This window comes from Symphalangus syndactylus, chromosome 9 (genome assembly GCF_028878055.3).
Source record: "Symphalangus syndactylus isolate Jambi chromosome 9, NHGRI_mSymSyn1-v2.1_pri, whole genome shotgun sequence".
NCBI classification, from domain to species: domain Eukaryota; kingdom Metazoa; phylum Chordata; class Mammalia; order Primates; family Hylobatidae; genus Symphalangus; species Symphalangus syndactylus.
The window spans coordinates 47,201,374-47,220,850 of record NC_072431.2 but is presented as its reverse complement, the minus strand read 5'-3'; the positions used below and the strand labels follow the sequence as shown (position 1 = coordinate 47,220,850).

General features: G+C 38.9%; 1 protein-coding gene and 1 pseudogene across 13 annotated transcripts in view; both read left to right on the top strand.

Moving 5' to 3' along the window:
- GALNT13 (polypeptide N-acetylgalactosaminyltransferase 13) overlaps positions 1–19,477 on the top strand; it is a 613,915-nt gene that overhangs the window by 417,506 nt on the left and 176,932 nt on the right. The window lies entirely within an intron of this gene.
- LOC129489471 (prohibitin 1-like) lies at positions 8,555–9,596 on the top strand (annotated as a pseudogene).

The window sequence follows — 19,477 nt, the reverse complement described above, 5'->3', positions numbered from 1 at the left end:
ATGAGGATTGATTAATTTGCCAAGGAAGAAAATAGGGAGAGCAAAAGAGCAAGGCATGTCCTTAGGTAGCACCTACTTTAGGGGTGGGAGAAAGAAGAAAAAGTGATTGCTAAGTCAAAACTGTCAGTGAAGAACAAATAAAATGTCACAAAAACTTAGAAAGTTATGGTGATTGTCAACAGTGTCAAATGCTACAGAGAAGTCAGGAAGTAAGAATAATGTAAGCTCATAAAAAGTTTCATGAGCAGTTTCAGATGATGGAGTCAAGATAGTGGAATATAAGATGTTAAGATAATTGGATTGTGAAAACATGTAGTGGGGGAAAAATATTTTTAAGACATTTGCCAGCAAATAAGAAGGAAAAATCATAGTAACTTTAAGGTTAAATATGAACAAAGTAATTATTTTGTATTTTCTATCATTTCATTTTATCATAAATTTAAAATAAAATATCATCTATCATATTTTATATAGGTAAAATATCTAAAAATGAATAAGGAAGTATTTTTAAATATGAGGTGATATCTAAAAAGAAAAAGGAAGGGATAATTGATGAGATAAATACCTACAGATATTGGACAAATGGTATAGCAATAAAGAATATCTGTGTAACACTTAGTTTACATTGCAGTTTCACACTCATTATTTTACTATGTCCTTACCAGAACACTCTGGATGAGTTCTTATTATCATCTTATTCTATAGTTGAAGGTTCTGAGCCTCAGATAAATTGTCATGTGCCTAGAAATTGGCAGGGCTAAACATCAAACTCACATCTCCTGACTTCAAGTCTAGTGCTCCCTTAATACAAGTTCAGGAGACCAAGGGCAAGGGTGAACTTTAGAGAAGAGGATTGACTTTCTTTCCTAAAATGGAAAGAAGAAACTAAGGATATTTGAGACATTTCAAGGTAGAAATGAGTAGAAAATCAGGTCAGCTCTTTTTGATCTCAAGGAAAGTGGAGGCAAGAGATTATTTTCAGAGAAGGTGGAATTTATATGGAGCTTGATAACAGGTGAAAATTTTGGATTAATCACAGCTTCTTCAACAAGCATTTGAATGAGCATTTGATGTTCTCTATGGAGCAACTTTTAAATTTCACAAGAATAACATTTTGAAGTACTATGTACCAAGGAAATTATCTTTACTGGTCTTTAAGCATCAAATCTAGAGAAGTAAACTTTGCACTCCACTCTCCTTGTTTGTGACTGATAAGTTAGCAAGGTAATATGCCAAATGTTGCTATTTCATGGTTATTTATTTACTCTTCTAAAGTGTAATGTAACCTTCATTGACTATTACCAATTAATTTTTTTAATTAAAAAACTGTCAAAAGTAGAGTGTTAATTTCCTTCTTAGGAGGTTTGTGGGTTTCTTGAATAAGTACTTGAGGTGACGTTAACGTGGATATTTTTAGGTGTTTCACGTTGGTTCTTGCCAAACACTATATAGCAAAAAAAAAAAAAGTGCCTGTAAGGTGAGTTTTGAGAGGTACTCATATTTTCCATTGACAGCATTAGAATTTTAGATATGCCCCCTAGGGAAAGTACTTATTTGAAGCAAAACTTACAGCTTTAAAAAATAATGTCTTAGGTTCTTGACTAGAAACAAAATGACTCTAGCTGATTAAAAGCCAGGAGAAAGTCATCCTGTCTATGATGATGGTGGGGGTGAGAACTTCTCAAGTCCCCTTCTTGTAGGCATGAGAGACTGTTTATTTATTTATTTCACTGTCAAATGCAAACTGATGACTAGACTTTAACTTTAATATGCCCAGTTTTGACATTCACAACTAGACTGGCCTGTAAGCTACTAGAGAGCTATGTATTATTATTATTCTTTTTCTATGCCCCAGAGCCCAGCATTGTGCTTGACAACACACAAAGTAATTGGCTAATATATATTTGCTGAATATATGCCAGCCAGGATCTTAGAAAAAATTCTTGGGAGGAGACAGGTTGTCCTATTTCCTCAAATTTATCACAATTTCACAATTCTCTATATTTGGGACACACATGACCACTTTACAAATTACACAGGAAATTTAATTGAAACTGAAATTCTGTAACTCCAGTTAGGAGAGGTGGACATTTACAGATGGAGAGACTGAAGGAAAACTTTTTCTGAGCTACCAGGTTTTCTTTTCCACTCAAGTTCTTTTTATGTATTGCTGGCATCTGTGAAAGAGCAGGAGATGCCATATATTGCAGCTGGGTACCCAGGTGGTCTACTGATATTCAAAGGGGACTGGTTTGGCATGAATTCTAGGGCAGCATCACGCAGCTGTCATGAGCCACTCTGTGGCTAGAAGCAGCAGATGTTACTGATATCTGAAAAGCAGTCATATCATCAGACATGGGAGAAGACCAATGTAAAATGCAAAGTATCTGACCTACATATCATTTAAGAAATCACACACATTTTCCATTCAGTTTTCAAATTTATATCCACATACAATTTTTTTCACAGTTGAGAGTAGTTGATAGGCTTAGTTATACAACAAGGAAAACAAAAATTCCAATAATTCTACTTTTGTCTTAATAATCACTTAAATGTACTGAAAATACTTTCAAAGCCTCCAGGATGTATTATACCTTAAAATTATTAATTATTAAAAGATGAAAAAGTGTTACTGTATCATATATTATTTTTGTTTCCTTTCTTCATGAGTTACTATTTGAAACAATCTGTGCTCATAAAAAAGCAATGCTTGTTTATAATGTGAAAACCTAAGCATTAATTTCTTAAGCAGAACCATCTTATATTATGTAGGATTTTTAATATCTGACAGATGGACTTACATTTTTTATTTCTTGCCTGTTATATTCATACATTTTATTTACACAGAGAATGGAAGATTTGCCATAATACAATCAGAACCATGTGTTGTATTGTTGATCTAAAGGACAATTGGGATTTTCTGAAATATCAGCAGCCCTAATAAGATGTAGAGTAATGACATGTAACAATTTTTCTGATCCCCAGAAAACACAGAAGCCATAAAGTGTGGTGATCAATCCTAAAGGTCAGAAAACTCCAAGGCAAAGAAAGTTGTTGAAAGGCAAAAAGTGACAGTAGATTGTACATTATGAAATGTTGGCATGTGTGTTTTAAGGGTAGCTTCACTATGTTTTTGAGCTGCTAGGAATGGGTTTCTGGTTTTGAGAGGAGTGGTAGATTAAAGGCTCCATCTGTGATCAACACCACTTCACCATACCTCTCACACACACTGGTTCGTGCACATTTTGTTCTTAAACACATCCTCTCCTTCAACTCTACATTCAGTCTATACACACCTTTGCATTCTTTCACTCTACTTTTTCCTCTCCCTTTCCACACCCCGACTCTGCCCCCACCAGCTGCTCCCTCAAAAGTCAGTTGCTAGGCCTTTGGAAAAGCAAAAGATAAAGTATGATTGAGAGGCATCCTTTAAAAAAACCTACTTCAAGGTCAATTTGCTAATTCCTTTAGAAAATGAGTAAGTATGAAAAGGATCATTTCGAATTTGGGGCTTTCAGGAACTTCATTACTAAATTAAGACAGAAAGTACTTGATAAGGGAAAATACTTGATAATTGGACATTTTAGAAGCAAACTGACATTGGTGGGATACATACATGGGATGGATTCAACTCAGCATTGTCTACGTTTAATGCCAACTTTAACATCTCCAAATTACCCTAATAAGGCTATGACCTGAAAAATTATCCTAAAGGAGAACAAAAGTGCTCTTCCATTTTTTTCTCATTTTAAAACATCTGTGAGGTTTCTAAACGAGAGGAATTCCCATATTTGAGGGGGAAAAACACATTTATTGCCTCATAGTAAGTTTTATAGTCTCAGCTCCTTTGTTCTTTCTCTTGTTCATAGAATCATATTTTTATTATGTTCTTTTAATGCAACTAAAGTAAAATAAGCTTGCTTAAGTAGGAAACATTTTATTTCAATTTCGGAGGGTTATATCATTCCCATCTAAAAATATGATCTCTACAAGTGGTTTGTGTACCCTAGGTAAAAAGACTAATCTAAATCATAAATATATGGCCAAAAACACAAAGCCATCATCAACCTCATTCCCTCTTCTTCTGCATGTGAGTTTTCTAAGGACTCTCCGGATTAAATGACTTGTTCCGAATTCTACAATCAGTTTGTGTCTATTTCAAGAACAGAACGCAGCTTTCCAATTTTAAATGTGATGCTTTTTTTATTTTCCATGCAAAATATTTTGTTTAAAAAAATTAAATTATCAAGTATTGGAAAGAATCCTCAGGTGTGTTGAATCTCCCTGTGGCTTCTGGCAGGTGACCACTTAAAGCTACAATAACTTGATGTAGAAAAATGTTCATCTTGAGATGTTATCATTACATCAGACTTCAACTCTAGCCACCACTCCCAAGTAACATAAATCTAGATTACAATGTGAATTTAAAAATAGGTCAAGAGTCAACCAAACAACTAAGAAGGCATTCTCTCAATCAAAATGACAATGAAGAAAAAGTGGCAAGTTTCATATCAAGAATGAAGAGAAAATACCTACTGTAACCTTTATGCCTGTTCCATTTGAATGACTTTCATGCCTTTTGTGTTTGTGCATGCCAGTTTATCAGGGATCATAGTGCCTTCAGCATCTCAATGAAGGCCTTTTTAGACTTTGTTTCAATTCTAAGAATTACAGGATTTGTCATCAGGCTACTTGAATATATGGAAAGTGGAGAGTTGATATACTGACAGGGATTTTTTTAATATTTTTGAAGCAAACAGGAATATGGAACAAAATATTTTGAAAATTAAGTCACCAATATCTTCAAGTTTTCCCTTTACCAAAATTGAGAAAATAACAGCTGTTTTTCCCGATTCCATTACATGGTAGATACATTTTGTGTGCCTTGTGTAATTTTTCTGATTTTTCTTTATCAATATTAATAGATCAATGATCAATTATTATTGAGCACTGATATGAGCTAAACTTTTTTTAGACTTTGCAAACACTGAGAGAATGGTATCTTTAATTTCTGATTTTTTTACTGTATATAAATTATACTTCGAGATCACGCCACTGCACTCCAGCCTGGGCGACAGAGCGAGACTCCGTTCAAAAAAAAAAAAAATTATACTTCAGTTTCATAATGTAGAAACGTGATGCTTTTTCTTTTTTCTTTTTTTTTGAGACAGAGTCTCGCTCTGTCGCCCAGGCTGGAGTGCAGTGGCCCGACCTTGGCCCACTGCAAGCTCCGCCTCCCGGGTTCACGCCATTCTCCTGCCTCAGCCTCTCGAGTAGCTGGGACTGCAGGCGCCTGCCACCGCGCCTGGCTAATTTTTTGTATTTTTAGTAGAGGTGGGGTTTCACCGTGTTAGCCAGGATGGTCTCAATCTCCTGACCTCGTGAACCGCCGGTCTCGGCCTCCCAAAGTGCTGGGATTGCAGGCGTGAGCCACCGCGCCCGGCCAGTGATGCTTTTTCTTAAAGAGATAACATGAGTGGGGCTATAAGGCTAATATATACAAAATACACACACACATACACACACACACACACACACACACATACGCACATCCTCACATCCACATACATATACATGAACATTTATCTAGATGACAAACTATAGAATTGAGAACTCAGTGGGGTGATACAGAGGTAGATAGATAGTAAGTTCTATAAATCAGTGAAAATTTGAGATAAATGAAAACTATCATAGTCAAAAACTGTTTATAGGAAGAAAACAAATGTGGGCTGTGCCTAATAGGGAGGACATAATAGGTAAGGGAAAGTACATATATTCTTTTATTTTTATGTTTATTTGTAATTAACACATAACTGTGTATATTTGTAAGATACATTGTGTTGTTATATCTATGTATACATTATAGAAAGAGCCAATCAAGTCAACTAACATATCCATCACCTCCCCAACTTATTTTTATATGTGTGATGAGATGTTAAAATTATACTATTTAAGCAATTTTGAAATATAAAATACATCATCATTAACTGTGGTCACCCTGCAGTGCAATAGATCACTAAAACTTATTCTTCCAGTCTAACTGAAGTTTTTTATCCTTTGACCAACATCTTCTCTTTCCCCATCTCTCCCCGATTCCTGGTAATCTACTTTCTCTTTCTATGAGATTGACTCTTCTAGATTCCTCATGTAAGTGAATTTGTAAAATATTTATCTTTCTGTGCCTGGCTTATTTCATTTAGCATAATGTGCTCCAGTTCCATCCATATTATCACAAATAACATAATTCCCTTCCTTTTTTCGGCTGTGTAACATGCCATTGTGCATATATTATATTATATATATCATATATATTGTGTGTATATATATATCTCTCTCACATTTTCTTTACCCATCTAGCCATTGATGGCAGGTACTTTGGTTGCATCCGTATCTTGGCTATTCTGAGTAATGCTGAAATCCACATGAGAATGCAGATATCTCCTTCATATATGGATTTCAATTCCTTTGAATATATACCCAGAAGTGGGATTGCTGGATCATATGGTAATTCCAGTTTTAGCTTATTGAGGAACCATCAAACTATCTCCCAAAATAGCTGTACAAATATACATTTCCACCAACAGTGTACAAGGGTTCCCTTTTCTCCACATTCTAATGTGGAGAATGAAGAGTTGGAGAATAACTTTGAAATATAACACTTATTATCATTCATCTTTTTTATAATAGCCATTCTAATAGATGTGAGGTGATATCTCATGTGGTTTTAATTTCCATGTCTTTAATGATTAGTGATGTTGCACATTTTTTCATATATGTTAGCGATTCATATCTTTTTTTGAGAATTATCTGTTCAGATCACTTGCCTATTTTGAAATTGGGTTATTAGTATTTTTGCTGTTAAGTTGTTTGAATTCCTTATTTTTGATACTAGCTCTTTATCAGACATGATTTGCATATATTTTCTCCCAATCCATGAGTTGTCTCCTCACTCTGTTGTTTCCTTTGTTATGCAAGAGCTTTTTACTTTGATGCAATTTAATTTGTCTCTTTTTGCTTTTGTTGCCTATACTTTCGGAGTCCTAGCCAAGATATCATTGCCCAGACTAATATCGTGGAGTTGTTTCTCCATGTTTTCTTTGAGGAACTTTACAGTTTCAAGTCTTATATTTAAGTCTATATTTTATCCAATTTGAGTTGATGTTTGTATATGGTGTGAAACAGCACAGTTTTATTCTTTTGCATGTGGATATCAAGTTTTCCCAACATCACATATTAAAGACATTCTCTTTCCCTCATTATGTGTTCTCGCCACTTCTGTTGAAAATCAATTTATAAATACTTAGGTTTATTTCTGGGCTTTTGATTCTGTTCTACTGGTCTATGTGTTTGTTTTTATGCCAGTCCCATGCTTTTCTGATTTATAATAGCTTTATAGTGTATTTTGAAATCAAGAAATGTGATGCTCAAGCTTTGCTCTTTTTGTTCAAAATTGCTTTGAGTATTCAGAGTCTTTCTGCTTCCATATGAACTTAAGGATTATTTTTTATATTTCTGTGAAAATAACATTGCAATTTTGATAGGTTTTGCGTGGAATCTATAGATTACTTTAGGTAATATGAACATTCTACCAATATAACCTGACCATGGGATATATTTTTATTTATCTATGTCTTCAATTTTTTAATCAACGTTTTATAATTTTCAATAAACACATCTTTCACCTACTTAGCTAAATTTGCTCATAAGTATTTCTTATGTTATTGTAAATAGGATTGTTATTTTCCATTTCTTTTTAAAATAGCTCATTATTAATGTGTAGAAATACCAGTGATTTTTGTATTTTGATTTTGTGACCTACAAATTTGTTTAGCAGTTCTAACAGTTTTTTTGGTGGAGCTTTTAGGGCTTTCTACATATAAGATCATGTCATCAGCAAACAGAGATAATTTCACTTCTTCTTTTCATATATGATGTCTTTAGCTTATTCTTGCCTAAATGCTCTGGCTAGGATTTCAAGTGCTATGTTGAATATAAGTGGCAAGATTGGGCATTCTTGTTGCTGACTTTAAGGACAAGATTTCAGCATTTCGGCCGGGCGCGGTGGCTCACGCTTGTAATCTCAGCACTTTGGGAGGCCGAGGCGGGCGGATCACGAGGTCAGGAGATCAAGACCACGGTGAAACCCCATCTCTACTAAAAATACAAAAAATTAGCCGGGTGTGGTGGCGGGCGCCTGTAGTCCTAGCTACTCGGAGAGGCTGAGGCAGGAGAATGGCGTGAACCCGGGAGGCGGAGCTTGCAGTGAGCTGAGATTGCGCCACTGCACTTCAGCCTGGGTGACAGAGCGAGACTCCGTCTCAAAAAAAAAAAAAAAAAAAAAAAAGAAAAGAAAAAGAAAAAAAGAAGATTTCAGCATTTCACTGTTGAGTCTGATATTAGCTGTGGCCTTATCATACATGGTTTTTATTGTATTGGGGTACATTTATTCTATACCTAGTTTTTTGAGAGTTTTTAACATAAAGGGATATTGAATTTGTCAAAAAAAATTTTCTGCTTCTACTCAGATGATCATGTGCTTTGGGTTCTTCATTTTGGCATTTAGACATGCCTTACAAGACATACTAAAAGGAGTTCTTCAAACTAAAGGAAAAAATACCCCTAAGTAGAAACAAAAATATATAAAAATGTGGTCAGAGTGGAAGCAGGTGTGAGAGGGTCCAGCAGAAGGAAACATGGCTGCCAGCGTGTTTGAGTCTATTAGCAAGTTTGGCCTGGCCTTATAGCTGTTGTAGGAGGCGTGGTGAACTCTGCCTTATACAGTGTGGATGCTGGACACAGAGCTGCCATCTTTGACTGATTCTGTGGCATACAGGACATTGTGGTACAGGAAGGGACTCACTTTCTCATGCCATGGGTACAGAAACCAATTTTCTTTAACTGACGTTCTTGACCACGTAATGTGCCAGTCATCACTGGTAGCAAAGACTTACAGAATGTCAACATCACACTTTATATCCTCTTCTGGCCTGTTGCTAGCCAGTTTGCTCACATCTTCACCAGCATCAGAGAGGACTACAATGACTGTGTGCTGCCATCCATCACTACCAAGACCCTCAAGTCAGTGGTGGCTCACTTTGATGCAGGAGAACTGATCACCCAAAGAGAGCTGGTCTCCAGGCAGGTGAGTGATGACCTTACAGGTCATCTTTGGGCTCATCCACCCACCTTTGGGCAAGCAGCCACCTTTGGATGGCATGTCCTTGACACCTCTGACCTTTGGGAAGGAGTTCACAGAAGCGGTGGAAGCCAAACAATTGGCTTAGCAGGAAGCAGAGAGGGCCAGATTTGTGGTGGAAAAGGCTGAGCATCAGAAAAAGGCAGCCATCATCTCTGCCAATGGCAACTCCAAGACAGCAGAGCTGATCCCCAACTCACTGGCCACGGCGGGGACAGCCTGATTGAGCTGTGTAAGCTGGAAGCTGCGAGACATTGCATACCAGCTCTCATACTCTGAGAACATCACCTACCTGCCTGTGGGGCAGTCCATGCTCCTCCAGCTGCCCCAGTGAGGGCCCACCCTGCCTTTACCTCTGAGGGCCAACTGGGCCACAGCCCAGTGATTCTTAACAATGCTTCCTTTTGCCCCCACCCCAGATTGGATGATTTCCAATGACCTGTTTGCTAGTTCATCAATCCATCTTCTGCTTGTTCTACTTGGCTGTTGAACCCCTCTTTTGAATTGTTATTATTATATTCTTCAGCTCAATAATTCCTATTTGGTGTTTTCCAATATTTCCTATCTCCATTTTAACGTTCAGTTGGCTCATGTGTTGTGCTCCACACCTCAGTGAGCATCTTTATTACTGTTCTTTTGAACTGCCTATAGAGTAAATTCTATGTCTCCATTTCATCAAGGTTGGCTTCTAGAGATTTATCTTATCTTTTATTTGATATATATTTTCCTATTCATTTTCCTTGACTCTGTGGGCTTCAGTACCTTACATAAAAGAATCACCTCTCCTAGTCTTGCTAGACTGGTCTTATGTTGGAGATGTTCCTCCCAATTAGCATAGCTGGAGATTCTAGGTGCCTCAAGACACTTTGTTTGTCCAATCTGCTTTGCTTTTATTGGTCCCTGTATTAGTCCATTCTCACACTGCTAGTAAAGACATACCCAAGACTGGGTAATTATAAAGGAAAGAGATTTAATTGACTCACAGTTCCACATGACTGCGGAGGCCTCACAATCATGGTGGAAGGCAAAGGAGGAGGAAAGTGACATCTTACATGGAGGCAGGAAAGAGAGCTTGTGCAGGATAATGCCCCTTTATAAAACATCGGCTCTCATGAGACTTACTATCACAAGAACAGCAGCATGGGGGTAACCACTCCCATGATTCAAGTATCTCCCACCAGATTCCTCCCACAACATGTGGGAATCATGGGAGCTACAATTCAACATGAGATTTGGGTGGAGACAGAGCCAAACCATATTGTTCCACCTCTGGCCTCTCCCAAATGTGAGCCCCTCATGTCCTCACATTTCAAAACCAATCATGCCTTCCCAACAGTCCCCCAAAGTCTTAACTCATTTCAGCATTAACTCAAAAGTCCACAGTCCAAAGTCTCATCTGAGACAAGCCAAGTCCTTTCTGCCTATAAGCCTGTATAATCAAAAGCAAGTTAACTACTTCCTAAATACAATGGGGGTACAGTCATTCAGAAAATACAGCTGTTCCAAATAGGAGAAATTGGCCCAAATGAAGAGGCCTACAGGCTTCATGCAAGTCTGAGATCCAGTGGGGCAGTCAAATCTTAAAGCTCCCAAATGACTCCCTTGACTCCGTATCTCACATCCAGGTCTTGCTGATGCAAGAGGTGGGTTTCCATGGTCTTGCGCAGCTCCACCATTGTGATTTTGCAAGGTAGAGGGTACAGCCCCACTCCTTACTGCTTTCACAGGCTGGCACTGAGTGCCTTTGGCTTTTCCAGGACATGGTGCAAGCTGTTGGTGGATCTACCATTCTAGGGTCTGGAGGACGGTGGCCCTCTTCTCACAGATCCACTAGACAATGCCCAGGGGGGACTCTGTGTGGGGGCTCACACCCCACATTTCCCTTCCACACTGCCCTAGCAAGAGGTTCTCCGTGAGGGCTGAACTCCTGCAGCATACCTCTGTCTGGACATTCAGGCATTTTCGCACATCTTCTGAAACCTAGGCAGAGATTCCCAAACCTCAGTTCTTGACTTCTTTGCACCCACAAGCCCAACACCATGTGTAAGCCACCAAAGTTTGGGGCTTGCACCCTCTAAAGCAACAGTCTGAGCTCTACATTGTCCCCTTTTAGCCATGGCTGGGATGCAGAGCACCAAGTCCCAAGACTGCATAAAGCAATAAGGCCCTGGGCTGGCCTATGAAAAATTTTTTCATCCTAAGTCTCCAGGCTTGTGATGGTACCAATTTACTATATTAGTCCATTCTCACACTGCTAATAAAGAAATACCTGAGACTAGGTAATTTATAAAGGAAACGGGTTTAATTGACTTACAGTTCCATATGGCTGGGGAAGCCTCACAAAATGGCAGAAGGCAAAGGAGAAGCAAAAGCACATCTTACAAGGCAGCAGGCAAGAGAGCTTGTGTAGGGGAACTCCCCTTTATAAAACCATCAGATCTCATGAGACTTACTTTCAGGAGAACAGCATGGGAAAAACCCACCCCCATGATTCAATTACCTCCCACTGGGTTCCTCCCACAACACATGGGAATCATGGGAGCTGCAATTCAAAATGTGATTTGGGTGGGGACACAGCCAAAGCATATCAATCCCCAAGAAATTCGTGATTGCCAAGTCATGCTATTGCCTTGAGAGAGTTGGAATAGCACCCAGTCTCTTGGGATTCAGCTAGAGAGGCTACGGTGTTAGATGTGTGTTCCAGTTTCTTATTTTCTTGCAGAGAAGCTGAGAGCCAAAGTTTGTCCCACTTATTCTGTCCTTCACCAAGGAGACAGTCTGAAACAGCTGCCTCTGCTCATAATCAGAATGCTCACTTTAAGTCTAGTGAGAGAGATGCTGAATATTTCCAAGTTTAAAAGTCTTTTCTTGTTCCCTGTGGTCTAGGAGACTCAGGAGTGCAGAGCTTTGTCAACTCCCATAGCTAGGTGATTTAGGAGCTATTCCCTTGGGTAAAGGCTATAAAAGTTGGGGCACTCAATGCATGCAGAAGCTACTCCCAGTGAGAGTCTGCATATCTAGATTTACTGCTGGAGCAAGCCAGGGAAAAATATGCAGGGAGAGCCCACTCTCCCATTCAAACAAGTGGAAGTCTCACATCCTCCTAGCCGGGGAAGAATGTAGTCCAGAATTATCACTGAAACAAAGCAGGGAAGAAGGTGCAGGGAATGCCTACTTTTCCAATCAGGAATGAAGAGGTCCCCCAGTCTCTCTCTAATGAGAAATTGCAGAAATTTGTCTCAAAAGCAAGCCAAGGAAGGAAGCAAGGGGCATGCCCACTCTCCTGTTAAAGCAAGCAGAACTTTTACATCTCTCTTGCCAGGGTAGACTGAGATTACAGGAATTTATCTTAGGAGCAAGCCAGAGAAGAAAGTACATACAGGACATGCCTTCCTTTCTGTTTAAGCTAGAGAAGGCTTATTCTTTATTTGCTATGTAGGTTCCCAGATACTGGCTTGTTAAAAGGCCAGAACCACAGGAAGCTGATGGGAAAGCCTGAGACCAAATTTGGGGGAATTTAGAAGCTGGGCCAATCCTCAGTGCTATAGCTGCTAGGAGGGCTCATGTTGTGTCCAGAATTGGTGGGTTCTTGGTCTCAGTGACTTCAAGAATGAAGCTGCGAACCCTTGCAGTGAGTGTTACAGTTCTTAAAGATGGTGTGTCCGGAGTTTATTCCTTTTGATATTCAGACGTGTCTAGAGTTTCTTTCTTCTGGTGGGTTCATGGTCTCACTGGCTTCAGGAGTGAAGTTTCAGACCTTCCCGGTGAGTGTTACAGCTCATAAAGGCAGCACGGACCCAAAGAGTGAGCAGCAGCAAGATTTATTGTGAAGAGCGAAAGAACAAACCTTCCACAGTGTGGAAGGGGACCAGAGTGGGTTGCCACTGCTGGCTTGGGTGGCCTGCTTTTATTCCATTATCTGGCCCCACCCACATCCTACTGATTGGTCCATTTTACAGAGAGCTGATTGGTCCATTTCACAGAGAGCTGATTGGTCCATTTTGACAGAGTGCTGATTGGTGCGTTTACAATCCTTTAGCTAGACACAAAAGTTCTCCAAGTCCGTAACAGATTAGCTAGACACAGAGCACTGATTGGTGCATTTTCAAAACCTTTAGCTAGACACAGAGTGCTGATTGGTGTGTTTACAATCCTTTAGCTAGACAGAAAAGTTCTCCAAGTCCCCACCCAACCCAGAAGCCCAGTTGGCTTCACCTCTCAATGGCACTCGCTGGGGGACTTTGCGGCACCCAGCCTGGGCACTCTAGCAGCCCAGAGAGAGCTCATCCCCCAATCAAGCCCAGCAGGTGCTGGCTGGCCACGCTGAGTGCGGGGCCCACGGAGCCCATGCCCACCTGGAACCCGGGCCGGCCCACGAGCGCTGCATGCAGCCCCAGCTCCTGCCTGCACCTCTCCCTCCACACCTCCCGGCGAGGCGACGGAGCTGACTCTGGCCTTGGCCAGCCCCAGACAGGGTCCCCCACAGCACAGTGGCGAGCTGAAGGGCTCCTTGAGCGCGGCCAGAGTGGACACTGAGGCTGAGGCCGAGGAGGTGCTGAGAGCGAGCGAGGGCTGCTAGCACGTTGTCACCTCTCGGTGTGATTCAAACCTTTTTTTTCCCCCTTTTATGCTTGAGATAAATCTTCTGATGCCCTCTCCCTGTGGTTCATCAAGCATGGTGATTGAAGAGCTGAGCCCTCTGTAAAGACTGCAAAAGTTGGCACTTTATGTATTGTACAAGCAAGCCCCTTACCCCTCAGGAAGAAGCTGGTTGTTGAGATTTTTCTTCTCAATTGTAAGACTCTGTGCTCAGGTTGTAGCTAGTGTATGAGTGTATTTCTGCTTTCAATATCCATTTTGATGTGAGTATTTCTTAGTAGTCTGGCATGTACGGGTCTTTCATCTGGATTTTGGCTTTCTCTTGGAGAGAATTGACTCATGTTTAGGTGTATACTAGATGTGTCTGTGGGATGAGAGGTAGCCCAGAGCCTGCTCTTTCACCATGTTGCTGACATACCCTCATATATTATTTCATAATTTTAATTTCCCAAATTGTGTCAAGTTATTAAATTCCTCTCTATTTCACTGCCATCACCTTGGGCAAAGTCATTATCATCTCTGTTCTAGATTGTTGCAATAAGTCCTCAATAAATCACTCATTTACTCCATTCCAATTCATTTGCCAAATAAAAGCTAAGTATCTTTATGTGAATTAGTTTGCCTTAATCCTCATAACAATGTTCTTTTACCAGGGTTGCTGGGCTAGATTCTTCTAGTTTCATTTTATTATCTGAGACCCATATCACAGAAAAATGACATAACTGAGGTCACTCAGCTAGTAAGTTGCAGAGCTAGGATATAATATCAGGAGCTATAGCCTCTACTCGTAATCATTGTGCTATATGGTCTCCATTATTGTTTGTTTTCAATTAGACTATATTAAAGGATAACTTCGTGCCAGAGATAGTATGTTTATGGGTTAGGGGAAAGATAAAGATTAATATAAAAACAAGCAGCTGCATGAATTTGGTACAACAGCTGTAAAATTAGAAACAATAGTAGCACTAGAACTGAGATTGCAAAGTGGAGCTTATGAAGTTTATGAACTTTAATTAAAATGTCACTGATGTAGGTGCCAAAAACCATGAAAAAGATGAAGTATGTTGGTTGTCTCCTAGCAGGGGAAATAGAGTAGATAATCAAATGAGCAATGGGCATTTTACATTTTGATTAAGAACCTTCTCCATCATAAGACATTTATAAAAATATCTGAGAACAAAGACAAGCTTTAATTCCCTGTGGATGATAGGATAGTTTATATTGTATACATGGTCAAATTTACTTGAAAGAGATAAAATATAAAATATTAATCTGTTGAAAGCCTAGAAAATAACAATCTGATATACTCAGTGATACAAAGTAATTCAATATCACTTGTTCATGTGAATGAGACGTCATGTTTTATTCAGCTTATACAGTTTGTTCAGACATTGTAAAATAATTACAGGGAATAAAATGCAGTATTCTAATTAGAAGCTAATAGACTACTATTTTAGACTCCACACAGTGTACATAACTCCTGGACATTGATGTTGTAATTTTAAAGAAACAACATTTTTAAGACCTGAATAAAATTCTTTTTAAAAAGCAAGAATCAGCTAGTAATCTATAGATGTTGATTTCCCTGAGAAATTATGGCAATAAAAGTTAAATAATATCCAAGTATCATTTTACTTCATCCCATATCAAGTGTCAGGCATAGTTCCTTGTTTCTTTACACATAAAATCTTATTAGAGTCTTGGAAGTAGTCATTATTATTCCCACTTTCCATTGGGAAAGTTAAGACCTTGAAGACTTAAATAGTAATTTTCACAAGTATACATAGTATGTGACAGAGCCTGTAGAAAAATTCCGTTTGCTTATTTCATAGCCCAAGTTCTTAATGACTGGGTCATAATGTTCCTTCTTTCTTTTCTCACTTCCTTTTAAAATGTTGAGGGTACAAGAAAGGAAATTATCGATGTAGTCATTGTGGACGCCACTCAATTTGAGTTCTTTCTGCTTTAACATTTATTTTTTTCACATTACCCTGGAGTCTAAGTATATTACATTTATCTGGTCAATATTTCATAAATTAAATGTTTTATTCTTGTATTAACTTAGTATTACTATGAGTAGGTATTAGCCTAATAAATGCATAGTGTTATGCATTTCTACCTTAATCTTTTTATTTTTATGCAAATTTTGAGGAGAGGCTTTACCTAGGAAATGCAATATCAGCATTTATCTACACATTCTGTGAGCACAGATGGCTGATGGGAGAAGCACTCACATTATTTCAAGAGTCAGTAGCCTATGGCACACAGGCAAAACATGAGCCACTATCCATTGAGTTATGGAACAGTTGCTACCACTTCTTTGTATCTATCCTCAATATATTTAAGAAATGCCTTTATCTGTGAGAATCAAAGTCAGACAGGTTTTCCTTGTCTTACAAATATCAACGCTTGCAGCATTATACCTGTATATGTACATAAAAATGTCATTACATGTCAGGAGAATAACATAAAATCTGAACTTCCGTATATCCTTATCTTTGCCAATTAAGATGGAAAGGAGTGAGACCATTGGAACCCTACTTTAAAAGATTTCAAACCAGATTTCATTTCCTGTTCTGTGTGCACGTTCAGGATGTAGGGGAAAACAAAACAATATCTTTTCCCTGCCTGTCACAAGGTTTATGACTGACACCCTTATACAAAAGACAGACAGATTCACAAAAGGAAATCATGACAAATTTATTTAACCCAAGTTTAATGTCAAATGAGAGCCTTCAGAAATGAAGACCTAAAGATCCAAGAATTTTTATCCTTAGGCGTCTGTTTCATAACTCAATGACACTTTTATCCTTAGGATCCAAGAAGAATGGACAGTCATATAGAAGTATGATTGGACAAAAATTAAGTGTGATCTAATGGAATTAAAGGAGGTGGGGCACTTAGCAAGGTCTGTTTGTTCAGATTCTTCTTGTCCTGCAAATGTAGGGCAGAACCCCTCTGAAACTAGAGTCTTATGATCTTTCAGGAAAAGTATGTCAGAGAATTTCTTTATGGCTATACTTCAGGGTAGAAAGGTGGGAGAAGGTCAGAGTGGCCTCCTGGCTACTGCAGTTTTTTCAATTGCCAACTGGACATATTTTGGAGTATTATATTCAGAGCCCTTATATTGGCAGAGAACCAATAAACCCACAAGCTATGGGAGGACCGAGAAGCAACAGAGTGGAAATAAAGAGCCCTGTGCATCTAACTCACACAACCATAGTGCTAATCCACATTTGTAAAAAGGCAAATGGAGAGTCCTGAAGATAACTGTCAGTCAGTAGTTTATATTAAACAGGGCTTAGTCTGAATTTAGTGGAGTACAGTTTAAAATGGCTTTTTTTCCCAATTATTGCTTTTATGCTCTGAAGAATACTCATTTTCAGTCCTTAATGTAATTTAGCACTGATTTTATAGCTTTGTAATCACTTTTCGTTATTGAAAATTCTTTTTATTTATTTATTTATTTATTTATTTATTTATTTTGCAATGGAGTCTCTCTCTGTCACCCAGGCCGGAGTGCAGCGGCGTGACCTCGGCTCACTGCAACCTCTGCCTCCCAGGTTCAAGTGATTCTCCTCCCTCAGCCTCCCAAGTAGCTGGGATTATAGGCACCCGCCACCATGTGCCCAGCTAATTTTTTATTTTTTTATTTTTAGTAGAGACGAGGTTTCACCATGTTGGCTAGGCTGGTTTCAAACTCCTGACCTCAGGTGATTGGCCTGGCTGGGCCTCCTAAAGTGCTAGGATGACAGGTGTGAGGAACCATGCCCAGCCATTAGAGAAAACTCTAATGGCCACTCTAAAGCCTTGATTTTTATAGGCACACATAGCTCACGTTCTCTTCTCTCCCTAGGCCCATGATGAAAGAGGAGCTTGGAATGAGAGAGGGCAGGGGTTTGTGGGTTGCCTTCCCCAATGCGTAGGGTCAAATAGGAAGGCTAGAAAAACGGCAGGTCTTTTTCTGACAGCTTGCATTCCTCACAATAAAGAGAAGACCTTAAATTCCTACTCATGTATAACAAGTCATGTGTCATTTCTTCTGAAATTGGAGCACCTTTTACAAAAGGCTGGTCACAGAATGAATGTTGAGTGCTCTACTAAATCATTTCTGAGAGAGAGAGAGAGGAATACAAATAAACAAGTTACAGATTGTGGTAAGCAAAGAGGGAACTAAACAGGGTTCTCTTAGAGAAAATAACTGGGGTTATTTTATTTTTATTTTATTTTTTTAAAGATTTTTTTTTTTTTTTTATTATACTTTAAGTCTGGGATACATGTGCAGAAGGTGTAGGTTTGTTACATAGGTATACACCTGCCATGGTGGTTTGCTGCATCCATCAACCTGTCAGCAATTGGACAAGACCTCTCTGATGAAGTGATGTTTCAGCTGAGATGACAAGTATGGCAAAGAGGTAGCCAAGGTGAAGTGCTGACAGAACTGTATTCCAGGTACAGGGGTAGGAGATTTGAGAATTTGGTGTGTGAAAAGGTATGTGGTATGTTATTCTAGAATGTGGCAGAAGGCCAGTATCACCAGTGTTTTTGACAGAGAGGGAGAATCAGGTATGGTCTTAGAGGCCCTGCTAAAGGATTTTGTTTACATTCACAGTGCAATGAGAAACCATTCAAGGATTTAAACAGGGAAGTAAAATTAAGTAATTAAATTTTTAAAAGACCACTTTGATTTCTCACTACAAAACAAATTGTAGAAAGCAACAGTGAATGCAGCAAGACAATTAAGACTCTGTTGAATTGACAGACAAGAGATGCTGGTGATTAGGACAAGGATGGTGGCAGCGGAAACTGAGAGAGGGCTCCCACAAAATTCATGTATCGAAGCCTTCAATTAGCGCCTCACATATGGCCTGTGAGGAGGGAATTGAAGATAAATGAGGTCAGAAGGGTGGGGTCCTAATTTGATAGGACTAATACCCTTATAAGAAGAGAAAGAAATACCAGAGTGCTCTCTCCATGATGTAAGGACATAGCAAAAAGATAGTCATCTACAAGTCAGGAAGAACACCCTTATGAGGAACTGACCATGCTGGCACCTTGATCTTTAACTTCCCAGCCTCTAGAACTGTGAGAAAGAGATTTCTGTTGTTTAAGCCTCCCAGGATTTTGTTATGGCAGCACAAGCAAACGAAGACAGATGGCCATATGGAGAATTATTTTACAGATAGCACTACTAGGATTTAATAATGGATTGCATATGCATACAGATGATGAAAGAAATAAGTCAATGATATGTTCTAGTTTTATTTAGTTATTTATTTTACTTTACTTATGTATTTATTGGTTTGACTATCTGGGTGAATGTTGGCACCATATACTATCAATTGGGGAAAAAAAAATAGAAAAAAATAAGACCTAGCTGACAGAATGGGGTGAATCAACAAACCAAGTCTGAACATTTCTGTTTGTATGTTTCTGGGACATACAAGAGGAGGTGTCAAGTAGATGTATGGATACACAAGTCTGGATCCCAGAAAAGAGGTCTAGGCTGAGATGTAAATGTTGAGATTGTTGGCACCCAGGTCCTCTGTAAATTAATAGTAACAAATGAGACCACCTGTGAAAGGTATAAAGAGAGATGAAGGCCAACATTTAAATTTAAATTTAAAGTAAAAATGGATAAACATATAAGAAGAGGAAAATCAGGATACTCCAAGAAAAGAG